Raw genomic sequence first — 14,597 nt, forward strand, 5'->3', positions numbered from 1 at the left:
TCAACCTGTCGTCACCCTGCAAGGTCTACAACCTCTGGCCCAGTATGTAGTGACGGTATCAGCTGTTGATGCGGCAGCAGGTCCTAATGTGTCTGTTGTTGTATGTGCAGTGCAAGAAGCTGACAGTGTGTGAGAGGGAGAGTACAGAGACAGGAGAGGCTCATGTTGTTCAACCTATCGTCACCCTGCAAGGTCTACAACCTCTGGCCCAGTATGTAGTCACGGTATCAGCTGTTGATGCGGCAGCAGGTCCTAATGTGTCTGTTGTTGTATGTGTAGTGCAAGAAGCTGACAGTGTGTGAGAGGGAGAGTACAGAGACAGGAGAGGCTCATGTTGTTCAACCTGTCGTCACCCTGCAAGGTCTACAACCTCTGGCCCAGTATGTAGTCACGGTATCAGCTGTTGATGCGGCAGCAGGTCCTAATGTGTCTGTTGTTGTATGTGTAGTGCAAGAAGCTGACAGTGTGTGAGAGGGAGAGTACAGAGACAGGAGAGGCTCATGTTGTTCAACCTGTCATCACCCTGCAAGGTCTACAACCTCTGGCCCAGTATGTAGTCACGGTATCAGCTGTTGATGCGGCAGCAGGTCCTAATGTGTCTGTTGTTGTATGTGTAGTGTAAGAAGCTGACAGTGTGTGAGAGGGAGAGTACAGAGACAGGAGAGGCTCATGTTGTTCAACCTGTCGTCACCCTGCAAGGTCTACAACCTCTGGCCCAGTATGTAGTCACGGTATCAGCTGTAGATGCGGCAGCAGGTCCTAATGTGTCTGTTGTTGTATGTGTAGTGCAAGAAGCTGACAGTGTGTGAGAGGGAGAGTACAGAGACAGGAGAGGCTCATGTTGTTCAACCTGTCGTCACCCTGCAAGGTCTACAACCTCTGGCCCAGTATGTAGTCACGGTATCAGCTGTAGATGCGGCAGCAGGTCCTAATGTGTCTGTTGTTGTATGTGTAGTGCAAGAAGCTGACAGTGTGTGAGAGGGAGAGTACAGAGACAGGAGAGGCTCATGTTGTGCAACCTCTCGTCACCCTGCAAGGTCTACAACCTCTGGCCCAGTATGTAGTCACGGTATCAGCTGTTGATGCGGCAGCAGGTCCTAATGTGTCTGTTGTTGTATGTGTAGTGCAAGAAGCTGACAGTGTGTGAGAGGGAGAGTACAGAGACAGGAGAGGCTCATGTTGTGCAACCTCTCGTCACCCTGCAAGGTCTACAACCTCTGGCCCAGTATGTAGTCACGGTATCAGCTGTAGATGCGGCAGCAGGTCCTAATGTGTCTGTTGTTGTATGTGTAGTGCAAGAAGCTGACAGTGTGTGAGAGGGAGAGTACAGAGACAGGAGAGGCTCATGTTGTTCAACCTGTCGTCACCCTGCAAGGTCTACAACCTCTGGCCCAGTATGTAGTCACGGTATCAGCTGTAGATGCGGCAGCAGGTCCTAATGTGTCTGTTGTTGTATGTGTAGTGCAAGAAGCTGACAGTGTGTGAGAGGGAGAGTACAGAGACAGGAGAGGCTCATGTTGTTCAACCTGTCGTCACCCTGCAAGGTCTACAACCTCTGGCCCAGTATGTAGTCACGGTATCAGCTGTAGATGCGGCAGCAGGTCCTAATGTGTCTGTTGTTGTATGTGTAGTGCAAGAAGCTGACAGTGTGTGAGAGGGAGAGTACAGAGACAGGAGAGGCTCATGTTGTGCAACCTCTCGTCACCCTGCAAGGTCTACAACCTCTGGCCCAGTATGTAGTCACGGTATCAGCTGTTGATGCGGCAGCAGGTCCTAATGTGTCTGTTGTTGTATGTGTAGTGCAAGAAGCTGACATTGTGTGAGAGGGAGAGTACAGAGACAGGAGAGGCTCATGTTGTTCAACCTGTCGTCACCCTGCAAGGTCTACAACCTCTGGCCCAGTATGTAGTCACGGTATCAGCTGTAGATGCGGCAGCAGGTCCTAATGTGTCTGTTGTTGTATGTGTAGTGCAAGAAGCTGACAGTGTGTGAGAGGGAGAGTACAGAGACAGGAGAGGCTCATGTTGTTCAACCTGTCGTCACCCTGCAAGGTCTACAACCTCTGGCCCAGTATGTAGTCACGGTATCAGCTGTTGATGCGGCAGCAGGTCCTAATGTGTCTGTTGTTGTATGTGTAGTGCAAGAAGCTGACAGTGTGTGAGAGGGAGAGTACAGAGACAGGAGAGGCTCATGTTGTTCAACCTGTCGTCACCCTGCAAGGTCTACAACCTCTGGCCCAGTATGTAGTCACGGTATCAGCTGTTGATGCGGCAGCAGGTCCTAATGTGTCTGTTGTTGTATGTGTAGTGCAAGAAGCTGACAGTGTGTGAGAGGGAGAGTACAGAGACAGGAGAGGCTCATGTTGTTCAACCTGTCGTCACCCTGCAAGGTCTACAACCTCTGGCCCAGTATGTAGTCACGGTATCAGCTGTTGATGCGGCAGCAGGTCCTAATGTGTCTGTTGTTGTATGTGTAGTGTAAGAAGCTGACAGTGTGTGAGAGGGAGAGTACAGAGACAGGAGAGGCTCATGTTGTTCAACCTGTCGTCACCCTGCAAGGTCTACAACCTCTGGCCCAGTATGTAGTCACGGTATCAGCTGTTGATGCGGCAGCAGGTCCTAATGTGTCTGTTGTTGTATGTGTAGTGCAAGAAGCTGACAGTGTGTGAGAGGGAGAGTACAGAGACAGGAGAGGCTCATGTTGTTCAACCTGTCGTCACCCTGCAAGGTCTACAACCTCTGGCCCAGTATGTAGTCACGGTATCAGCTGTTGATGCGGCAGCAGGTCCTAATGTGTCTGTTGTTCAAGCCACACAACAATCTGGTAAGTTTTACCATTTTAAGTAAGGAGGGTCTTTTGTTGATTTGGTTCTTGTGTTGGTTTTCCTTATAGTTTATAAAGTTCAGTAGTATATTATTTATTTAATTGTATGGCTATTGTTTTTTATGTTTTAAAATGTTTATCTCTTTGCTTCGATTTTTGTCTAAGTTTAATTTTTACACATTTTTTAGGTGTGATGTTTTATTTTTTGCCAATTTTCTAGTCAAATCCTGTAGAGATATGGTTCTCATCTCCGAGCGTGGGAGCGGAAATGCCGAGATTCCTAGAAAGTTTAAACCAAACTGCTCGATAAAGCAAGTTTTGTTAAAACAAACTGTAATATTTTACGATCGAGGGCGGATAATCCGATCATCGGTTAATGCGAGGTTAAGAGGCAGTCTACTGTATTATTTTATTTAATGTGTGTGATTTTTAAGCCCACTATTTTTAAATTAATCTAATCAATTATGTCTGATTGTAGTGCCTTCGGAGGTGGTTTCTGTGAGCCAAAAGCAGCATGAGGCGTCAGATTCATCTATCACAGTGTACTGGGAGCCTGCACAAGTTTGTTCTGGATTCTTTTTGGAATATGCTTTCCAGCTGTACAAGGTACATGGATTTATTCACATACAATACAAGTTTAAGTGTTTTTACTGTTGAATTATGTTCTATACTCTTTATCATCATCATTACTTTAAGAGGGGGATTCACTCGGGATCACACCATTTGTCCGAGTTTTCAACTGTCCGAGTTTGTTAAAAATTACAAAATATTTGAAAAATCAGTTGTCCGAGTTTTGATAAATAACTACATGGAGGATACGCGTCCGGTAACCGGGCGTGGATAAGGCGTACGGCAATGACGTCATGGGGTTGCGGGAACCTGGAACGCCTTTACTACAACAATACCATCACCAACCATCGGTGGTCGTGGTGTAGTGGATAAGATGCTCGGCTGATATGCAAGAGGTCCAGGGTTCGAGTCCCATAGGTGACATTAACTTTTTGTCGAAGATTTTGCATTGAATACCATTTATTCTTAACTGTACATCTTTAATTAGAATTTTTGGCATTTATAATTTTCTAATAGAGAAAGAATTTAACCTTAATTCGATTTTTTCATTATCAGCAAGTTTGGTTGGTTAGGTTAGGTTATGACAGTAATTGCCGGACGTCTAATCCACGTCCGGTTACCGGACGCGTATCCTCTGCGAAATAACTAATAATAATTAGATAAATCAACTGTCCAAGTTTTCATTTGTCCGAGTTTATTAAATTATTTAAAAAAATATCGAAATATCAACTGTCCGAGTAGGGTCTACATCAAATGTGACACTGAGCGCCGAGACCAGCGTGTCTAAGGCGCCTGGTCAGAAGCCGATGTAAACCTCTTCTGCGAAGGAGTCCGGCATTGTGCAAGCCGCGAGAGCCCCTCACGTCGACTTGAGAAAAATTATATTATTTTTTTTTATAGGACTAATTTTACAATTTTTAATTATAAAATTAAACTGTCATTGCCTAACACAACCAACCAAACTTACTGATAATATAAAATACCCCCACCGCAGCAAACCTGCAGACAAAGCGAATTTCAACTGCCATTCACTCCAATGTATTTTTTTTATATTCAGCTTAAAATACACAAGGTGAGTGTTGAATGTAATTTCCGTATTATCCCACTTTTAAAATATCTATTTACTTGACAGGAAGAAGATGTCACTTCCACATTGAGCAGTGGCACTACCAAGGAACCTGTGGCTCATTTTGAAGACCTTGAACCCAAAACAATGTACAGAGTGAAGATATTTATCGTCACTTCCGGCGGATGGAACCCTGAGAAATTCTTGTGGATAAACGCCACTACAAAAGCAGCAGGTGGAATATTATTTTATTTTAATGGATATATGTATACACCTATGTGTTATTTTCGAAATCATTATTGAATTTTATAATCATAAATGCATTTTACCAAGCGCTAGTGTCATTATGACTGCAAGTAAAAAAACAATCAGCAGTAACACTGCACTGGGGCAACGGCTATTTTAATGGCTGGAGTGTGGGACTTTTATCCTAAGTCCTGGGTTCAAATCCTGCCATTGACCTTTGACCTTTAGTTATATAATGATGCTGTAACACACTGTTTTAAAGTCACCTTAACCTGTTAGTCCCGGTCTTGGGAAAACATTAGCCTATCTTGTGAGACTATTAAAGTGCATTAAGTAAAATTACTTAAACAAATATCTTTATTTTGGGAAAACTTTCTCGGGGATGCGCAATACTACACCCCGGAAACACCTCCCCTGGTGAAACGTACGTCACAATATCTGCCAACTTACCTATATGGGAGCAGTGTCCGCGACTGGAATACTACCCCCCTTTGCAAAATGTGATGCTATTAAAGTTAATTTCCTACAAAATAATTATCATTGTAATTTTAGTTCGAGTAATTCCACTTGATAACAGAAAAGTCGTATAGGGAATATCAAACAGTATTTTGAAATGTTACAAGTTTGGTTAGCTAGTTTAGTTTAGAACAGTTTGACAATGAAACTTGAGTGTCTGTGACTAGAAAACTGCCCGCCATCCCCTGAACTCTGACGTCAAAATGACGTAGGAACCTGCTCGGGGGGTGGTTGTCCAGGAGGCAGTCTTCTCGTGACTCATTTTCTCTAATAACAGTTGTTCCACAATTATTTACCACAATTATTATAACTAAAAGGGATGAATGTCAAATACCTTTTTTAGCATATTAATGCCACATTGTAATTGGGTGTAACTGTAAACCTGATTTGTAGCATCGTAAAAAATTAAATAAATAATCAAATTTGTATTAAAACCTAGTTATATGACCAATAAAATAAAATGTAATGACTTTCAGCATTTTAAAATTCCTATTATACTTGCTGCTGTGTACATAGCTTGTATACAGTTTCAGGGCCTGTACAGAATCTGTTAGTGTACAAGACAGGACGTCAAGTGGTGGGGTTACGCTGGGAGCAGCCCGTTCACACTTACGGGGACTTGATAGCGTTCAAAGTGTCTTACGAGTCTCAGGGCAACAAAGGAGGTGCAGTGGTGTTGGAAGAGGAGAAGACAAAGTGTGCTATCTGGCGAGACACGTACTGCTACACTGTCGAGGGGTTGGATCCCGACACAAACTACACGTTTGCTGTAAGTTGAACCGTTCACTTTCAATAGTACAAGTAGACTTTTCATCAATGTAGTATGCTTAACATAAAACAGGTGTTGAACAATTTGTCTTGCTTTTATATTTACAGCCGATGCTTTTGTGTTTCATAATCTTATCACGGTTGGATCCATTTTAGTTGGCTTAGATGGTTTTATAGTCAACTGAAAATTACTCGTACTTTTGCACACGCATACCACTTCGTTTATAATCTAGTACCTATACAAACAAACAAGGAAACAAACATCAAACAAACCTAAAACTAACATTTTAACATTTCAAACTCTATTGATTTAAATTGATCATATTCTGTTCATAACTTCTGTTCATAGTTGAAATTATTCTTTTACTTCTCAACCGTGAAATTTAAACATACTCTTTTTATTACTTCGGTTAATTACTCTTGGGTTTTCAGGTAAGTGCACAAAACTCTGAGATACTTGAGTTTGGTGCCGCAGTGTCGGTTAATGCATCTACCAATGAAAGAGGTAATTTTACTGTACAACATAAAATTGTATTACATTTAAAAATCATAAAAATCATAACACATATAAAATCAAGGAGATAGAAAAAAAAATTTTGAGCAGTGGCAGCTCATGGGAAGACTTTCAGCGAAAAAAATGTAGAAAAATTGTAGAAATGATTAGTATAGCTTTGGTTGAACAGTAAACATTCTACCAGTTAAGTTTCCTCCTGACCAAGAATTTATTTTCCACATGGGATCGAATGTGTTAACCTGAGAGAGTGAACCTGAAAAAAGGCTTTCATAATTTTCTCTCATATTGTTTTCTACTGAGTGTACCATTGCCTGTTGACAAATATGTTTTGTGTGTTATGTGATAAGTCTTGAGCTATTTGCTTTATTATTTAATTTTTTTCACAGTAGTTTTATTCAGTTGTATTTCTCCCTATCAAGTTCCTAAATTTATTTATTTTTCTGTCCGTAACAGCTCCAGAGAAGCCCGCCAGTCTTCAGATTGTAAATGTAACCTCGACCAGCTTTGCCATATTGTGGGGGTTCCCGTTGAAGGCCAATGGACTACTCCGGTCTTTCCTGGTCACCCTAGCAGAGACGGAGCGAGTGGACTACCAGCAATGTTGCAAACAATTCCCCAACATCGAGGTTCCAGTCGATGTAGAACAAGCTTCTTATGAAACTGAGGTGGGCAAAGAATCACACACCATTCCACACTCATCCTTCACTTATATTTGGGTTTAGGTGGTGTGTCCATCTAAATGATTGATAATTGAAAAAAGGTTCTCAAATAAATAGTAGACCATCGATCGCGCCGTGACCACAAAGTAATACCGATGATCATACCGTGACCACGAAGTAATACCGATGATCGTACCGTGACCACGAAGTAATACCGATGATCATACCGTGCCCGCGAGTCATACTGACGATCACGCCATGACCGCGGAGTCGGAGTCATACCGACGATCGCGCCAACAACTGTGAAGTTATACCGAAATCATACCGTGCCCGCGAGTCATAACGACGATCGCGCTGTGACCACGGAGTCATAACGACGATCGCGCAGTGACCACGGAGTCATAACGACGATTCGCAGTGACCGCGGAGTCATACCGACGATCATGCCGTGACCGCTAGTCATATCGATGATCGCACCGTGACCGCGAGTCACAAGTTTCTATACCTGTAAATTGTTACCCATTTTTTTGGTTTTTGTAGATCAGTGCCACAAATTGGCTTTGTTTTTCTTGTTTGGTAACTGCAAAACTCAAGGCTTTTTTTATGTACAGGAAAAAATCCCGTCCCGTCCCGAAAATTGGGAAGGAAATCAAAATCCCGTCCGTCCCTATTTTAAATCATATATTAGAAGAACTTGTATTGCTGTAAATGCCAGTGAGCTGCTTTACTTGCCTATTTCATAATTTTTACTTGCAGAATCATATTGTTAGCACGTTACCTATTTTATGATATTGATTTTACAAATAGGTTTTGAATGTTTTGATGTGAACTCATAAATACATTTGTAAGATCTTGACTGAAACTTTCAATTGGTTTACATTAATAAAATGAGAGGAGAGAATCAGATCTATAAACTACAAGGTATACATAGCTTCAGACCTACAAAAATGCCAAATTTATCAGTCTAAAACAAGTCTAGTTAGTATCAAGTAACAATTTTTCAGAGACTTGTGTTCAGTGGCGTAATTTTACCAAATCCTTAGGGGGGGGGGGGTGGCAAACACCCCAACATGGGTGTATGGGGGGGGTAAGCTTATTATTGACAACAGACAGGAAAATAATAATATGTTGGTAAGTTAGTCATCTAATATTCATCTAATAAATGTGATCAATAGTTCCATGATGTATTAATATTATGTTTGTTATTAGATTCATGACTAATTTCTCTTGTACAATATTTAGACCTATAGCAATGAATACGGTTGTATTCATAGCCTATAGTTTATAACAGTTAATTTGGTTTTTAAATAAAACACAAGTATTTAAGTACTTAAAAGCAAATCAAATTTTATAATCAATAAAATAGTTTGACACAAAAGTACAAAAGGTTCTATTTAACTATATTAAACTGGTGTATAAAATGTTCAAAATACATTACGTAAAATTAAAATTGATACACGTGTATAATTTTAATGCTTGAATAATTCATAAAATAAATGACAAAGCAATGCTTCTAAAAAAATCTGCATGTTTATGTATATATAAACTAGAAGTAAGATACAAGATACAAGAACTTTATTGTTAGTAAAATACATAATATGGTACATTAGTATCTCCTAACTCGTCAATTCATCCTAAACATAAACATAATTTAACACAATTGTACTTCTTCACCTTATAACATATTTTAACATTCTATAATTGGTAAATTAAATTCATCTTCAGTCACTAGCCAAAATTCATCTATTGTGAACAAACAGAGCTTGATTAAAACTTCCTTCAACTTCTTTTTAAATAAATTAAGAGGGAAATTTTGAAATTGATTTGGTAGATGGTTCCAAAGTCTTGGAGCATAAAAAATACTAGCCAATGCTTGTCGCCTTATGTCATGCCTACTGATATGGATGTTACTTTTACCTCTAGTGTCATACGAGTGAATTTGTTCATTTGTTGTTTTAAAGATGTTAGCTTTGAAATATATTACAACTCGGTAAATGATTATGCAAGGAACGGTAAGAATCTCAAGATTTTTGAAAGTTTCCTCACAAGAATCCCCAAAGCTCAGTCCCGCCATACACCTCAAAGTTTTTTTGTTGAATGGCTAGAAATTGATTTATGTTTGTTTTGGTAGTGTATCCCCATATTTCGATACAGTACGTTAAATTGGAATAAAAAAATGAGTAGTAGATTGTTTTCAAAGTTTCAATAGAACATACCTTACCAAATCTTCTTAATATAAAAACTGACCTTGATAATTTTGTACTAAGGTATTTTACATGATCATTCCAGTTCAGTGAACTGTTTACCATGAGACCCAAGAATTTAGTTTGTGGAACAATATCTATGACCTGATCTTCTTCCACTAAAATTTTAGGGTCAAAACTTAACATTCTGGTTGAAAAATTCAAAAAAGCTGTCTTATCTATATTTACTGATAAACGATTTTCATTAAAATATTGGATTATGCCAGTTGTAAATATATTTGTAGAGATTTCCAAAGTATTTAAGTTTGAATGATTCAAAATTAAAGAAGTGTCATCTGCGTATGTTATAATTTTGCCAGTGTGGTAGATCGTACAGAACCAAACAGAAAAAGTAAATGAATAACAAAACTACTAATTTATGTAAACTCAAAATGTGCTATTGAGACACTAAAAAAAATAATATTTTTGTTTCAAATTACTGTAGAAGAATAGGCAGATTTTTGTCTGCCATACTTTTTAGGATTTGACAGGAGAAAATATTTGTTTATTATCTAGCACAGCATACTTTTTTTTCTCTAGCCCAGGAACCAGGGGGGGCGAATGCCCCCCCCCCCTCAAATGACGCCCCTGCTTGTGTTATTTTTGAATGATTTTGGAGTGACTTGTATGGCTATGATGGTAAAACATGTCTCACACTGTTACAATTAACAAAACTTCTCATAATTTGTAATGTCAAAACAACAAATCATAAAACAATTTAACCAATACTGTATTTACATTCAAAGAATTAATTAAATAAGAACACCTTCGCAAAGGAAACGCAGCATCAACGCGTTCCTGTATTGCGGGTATTGCATTGACTTTCTGCAGGCGTTTTTCGTATATGGCTACTGATTCCCCATTCATCGAATCGTTTTTTTACCACCACTGAATCAAATCGCAATCTGATGCATCGAATCGAATCAAATCGGAATTTCGATGCATCACACACCCCTAGATATTTCAAGTATACTTTGTGTTCCACTGTAAATCTGAATGGTCTTTTAATGTGTGTTTAATGCAGGGTTGCAGGTTTTTAAAATTTAACTAATTTTAACTTTATTATTCGTTTTACTTTCGGACTTCATTAGAAGAGAGAAGAAAGAAGACTGGCAGTTAAAGTTAAAATTTTAAAGAACCACAACAGTGCTGCCAACTGTAGTTAAAAATTAAATAAAAATTCCTGTTGATCTGTCCATCTATATACACATACTCATTTATTATATATGTACTAGTGCACCTGTTGCTCGAATTCGAGCAATTGCAAAGTATGACGGGCGTTATATCAAAACGAATAACAGTCATAATTTCCGATTACTTAAAAGAGTCAACTCAAAGATAATGTAATCAATCACTCCACTCCAGTTATCAAAATTGAAAACAAACACTGTTGTGTGTATCATGTGTTTACTATGAACAGCTGTAATTAATACAAATTATTCGTCCGTTTAAGTAAACAAAATCTTTTATCCATAAGAAGTACATTAGGATTTTGTTGGCCTGTGGGGCAAAGCCCGAGGACTTTTATTACAGGAGTTAGCAAAAGGGGACATCTACACAAACAATACTTCATTTTGACACATCGTTTGTAAAAATCCGTCCATTATTAACGGAGGAGTAGTGTTTTGTAGAAATCGCCTTCATGTATTATATATAAGGATATAGTAGGTTGATTAAAAGTTCATTGAAAAAATGTTGAGCTAGCTGAGGAAAGGGGTGGGGGATTATCTGATGTTAAGGTTAGGAGGGTTCCTGGAGTCAGTAATGTATTGGTAGGCTAGTTCCCACCTTCTGAGTAGGAAGCTTTGCATTGGTCTTTGGGGAGGAATTTGATGGTTTTTGTTGCAAAACATTTATCAAAATCTAAGTTATGGTTTGCTGCATGTATTGCGATGGATTTGTATTTATTGGTTAACACTAACAGGATGTTAAGGTACGGACGAGGTTTTTCAACAATGATGAGGTATGTCAAAATTTAATGAAATATTGTAAACCAACTATAACTAAGCAAATATACAACCAAAACTGTTGCTTAAAATTTTATTTCAGAAATCCTGGTAAATAGTTTATTGTCTGTAATCAGAATTAATTATTGAGGTTGCTCAGTAATATTTTTCATACTTGGTTCTAAAACATAGGAAAGCCAAATAAATAAAATACCCTATTAAATAAAACTCAACATTGCTAATAAAAGGAAATATGATGTTTAAAATAAATATACAGATGCCAATATAATTCTATGGAATTAGGGATACAAAAGACAAAATACTAGGTAAAAATCACATAGTTTATTAAGAAGAAATGTAAAGATAACAGGATTTAAAGAATCAATCATTTTAGCCTCTGGATTGCATATTTATAATTAATTGATAATTTAAGGTCTTGCCTTATCAAGTAAATATTTCAAACGAATATTGATTAAAATGTATGCAGTTAGATTCTACCAACAAATTCTTTGAAAGCTCTATGCTACCATAAAATTGTTATGGGTAAACACTTATTGAATCCTATAACTCTATTTTTGGTTGGTTAATGTAAAGATTGTTTCAATGGATTTCTGCTGAAAAAAAATCGAAAATCGAAAAAAAAACTATTACACATTCCCTATTCTTATAAAAACGTTTCAGGGAGCTTTGGCTATCTTCCCGATTATAGAATCCAGAAACTACAAAAGATAAAATTTAACTAAATACTTATACCCTCTAAAATTTCAAAACAATCACAAGTAACTTAATCTTGTTTGTATGTAACTACACTTTATAGTTAGCTGGATACTTCTGGAGTATTCCTTAAATTTTCAAATTCTAGGTTGAAAAACTAAAGAGTGATATATCACTTGTATACTAACTTGTTGTCATGCTTATTTCAGGCTTCTTTTATTATTGTACAACACAACTGTTTCTTCCTGATCCTTACTGATACTTAGTCTTTTCTTCTATTGTTTAAAGATCTATTAACATATCTGTTACTGAAATGGTTCTTCTTCATTTTAAGTTGTTCTAATATGTCCTCCAATGTATCATATCTGTTCCTGGGCAAGACATGGTGGGCTACTGAAGGTGGGTTCAACAAATATGGTGACTGTACAAAGTCCGAGTGATCTTTTGGTACATCTTGAAAACGCTTGCGATTTAAAAAGTCAAACATTTCATCAATTATTTGGGGTATTGAAATTAAAATTAACTCATTGAGGTTTTTGTTAACAATTTCAATAATTTCTTCTGATATATGATGTTGCTTTGTATTTATTTCATTGCCTACTTTACTCAAAAATATCTCAGTTTTGTTAATGAGAGTCTCTAGAAGAGTTAGGAACTTGGCAGATTTTATCACAGGTGACTGTTCAATTTCTTCAAAAACTTTACAGGAACTCCTATGAACCCTCACTGCTGAGTGATTGCATAAACTAAAATTCTTAGAAAATAGAATGATATTAGGTTCTGATGAAAAAGCTCCAAGATGGATGTAGTAATTGTACTTATCTTTTAAATACAAACATCTATTGTGGATGGCCTTGTTGGATGTAAGCAACGAGTTGTTTATTTGAAACACCAAGCACAGCACAACAAAGTAACTCAACATTTTATCAGCACTAGTAACTAGTAAAGCAAGTATATTACCCAAGGTATTTGCTGATTGATTCAGTTTCTGCCTGCATCATCATAATCCAGAGGTATTGAAGGTATTGCTTTGTCAACTTAATTGTCATGTTAATTGCTTGAGTGTTGACAAAATCGATGTTATGCAACCTATTATTGCTTTAGGTTAACATTAAATTGATTGTCTCTGATGTCTGAAATGCCCCTAGTAACCTGCAGACTAAGCGGATTTCTATTTGTCTGGTTGGAATTTTATTTTGACTTAAATATTTATGATGTGTCTATCCATTGGTATATAGTTTTGCTTGTCACTAATTTTATTCCGACAAAAAACCTTTATTGAGTGGGCTATACTCAGAAGGTGGGAACTACCAATACATTACTGACTCCAAAAACCCTCCTAACCTTAACATCAGATAATCCACCCACCCCTTCCCTCAGCTAGCTTCACATTTTTTCACTGAGCTTTTAATCTACCTCTACCATATATATTTGGGTTTTTAGTTCGAGACAAGACGGGATTTTTTATTTCTCATAAAATTTCAAGACGGGATTTTCCTTCTCATACATAACGGGAAATGCACGCTCGACATTTTAACCAGATTTTTAAAATTTTTTTAATACCTACTGATTTATGACAGATGACTGGATATACTTAGTGGTTGTAATAATAATAGACAAGAATATTTAACATCTTTATTAAATACATTAATAAAAAATGTCAGTATAAAAAAAAATTATATTAATTCCTGATTTGTTATGGCTTGTAGATTTTGAGATAGCGAGAAAAAAACAACACCATCTGTGACTCACGGAGCCGGGCTCACTCAAGCTGCGAAACTCTTCGGGCTTCACCTGATTGATAGTGTTTTTGCAGGGAAGGTGTGAGATAAAAATAATGTTCAATCTTTTCCTAGAAAGATGCACGGAGGTACTGTTACTCCTAAAGTTACCGGCTGGCGATATTACGTATTTTCTGTAAAAAAAATGCGCCCGGAGTAAAACTCTGTAGTGTCACCGATGGAGAGTTCATCTTTTAGACAATGGCACACTCTGTAAGAAGCTAATTCAACCGTGTACTTAATTAATATATGGATTATGTCTACTTCAGTATGCAAAGTTACTCCATTACTTGTCCACATTAATTTACAATTCACTGGTTTGTGCAGATAGTTGGTCTCAACCCTGCCTCCACGTACGCTGTGAGTGTGACAGGCAAGACCATCATACTTGGGGCCTCTACAAGTGTAACAGTCCACACAAAACCACCTCCTCTACCCATGGACAATGTACCTGTCACTGTGAGTGTGTCTGGGGTCCAGGTGGAGTGGATACAACAACCACAGCCTGAGACTAATAGTCAACTGTACCTACCATTGGTCAGGTGAGAGTCTGGCAGTTACCCCTCCCACTTGCCCAACCTCTGGTTCAGCTAATATAACACCAAGTCAAAAGATTATTGTCCAAAGTTCAAGGCAAGGCAGGTGACTGATGTAGTGTCGCCGCCATTCCTAGCCCGCTCATACGTGCACACATAATTATGATTAATGATTTTGTGTCGTGTTTAAGTTTTTGTGGAAATTAATCCATCAA

The sequence above is a fragment of the Macrosteles quadrilineatus genome, unplaced genomic scaffold (assembly GCF_028750875.1).
Source record: "Macrosteles quadrilineatus isolate MER2022 unplaced genomic scaffold, UCM_ALF_1.0 Scaffold_1__1_contigs__length_201487025, whole genome shotgun sequence".
NCBI classification, from domain to species: domain Eukaryota; kingdom Metazoa; phylum Arthropoda; class Insecta; order Hemiptera; family Cicadellidae; genus Macrosteles; species Macrosteles quadrilineatus.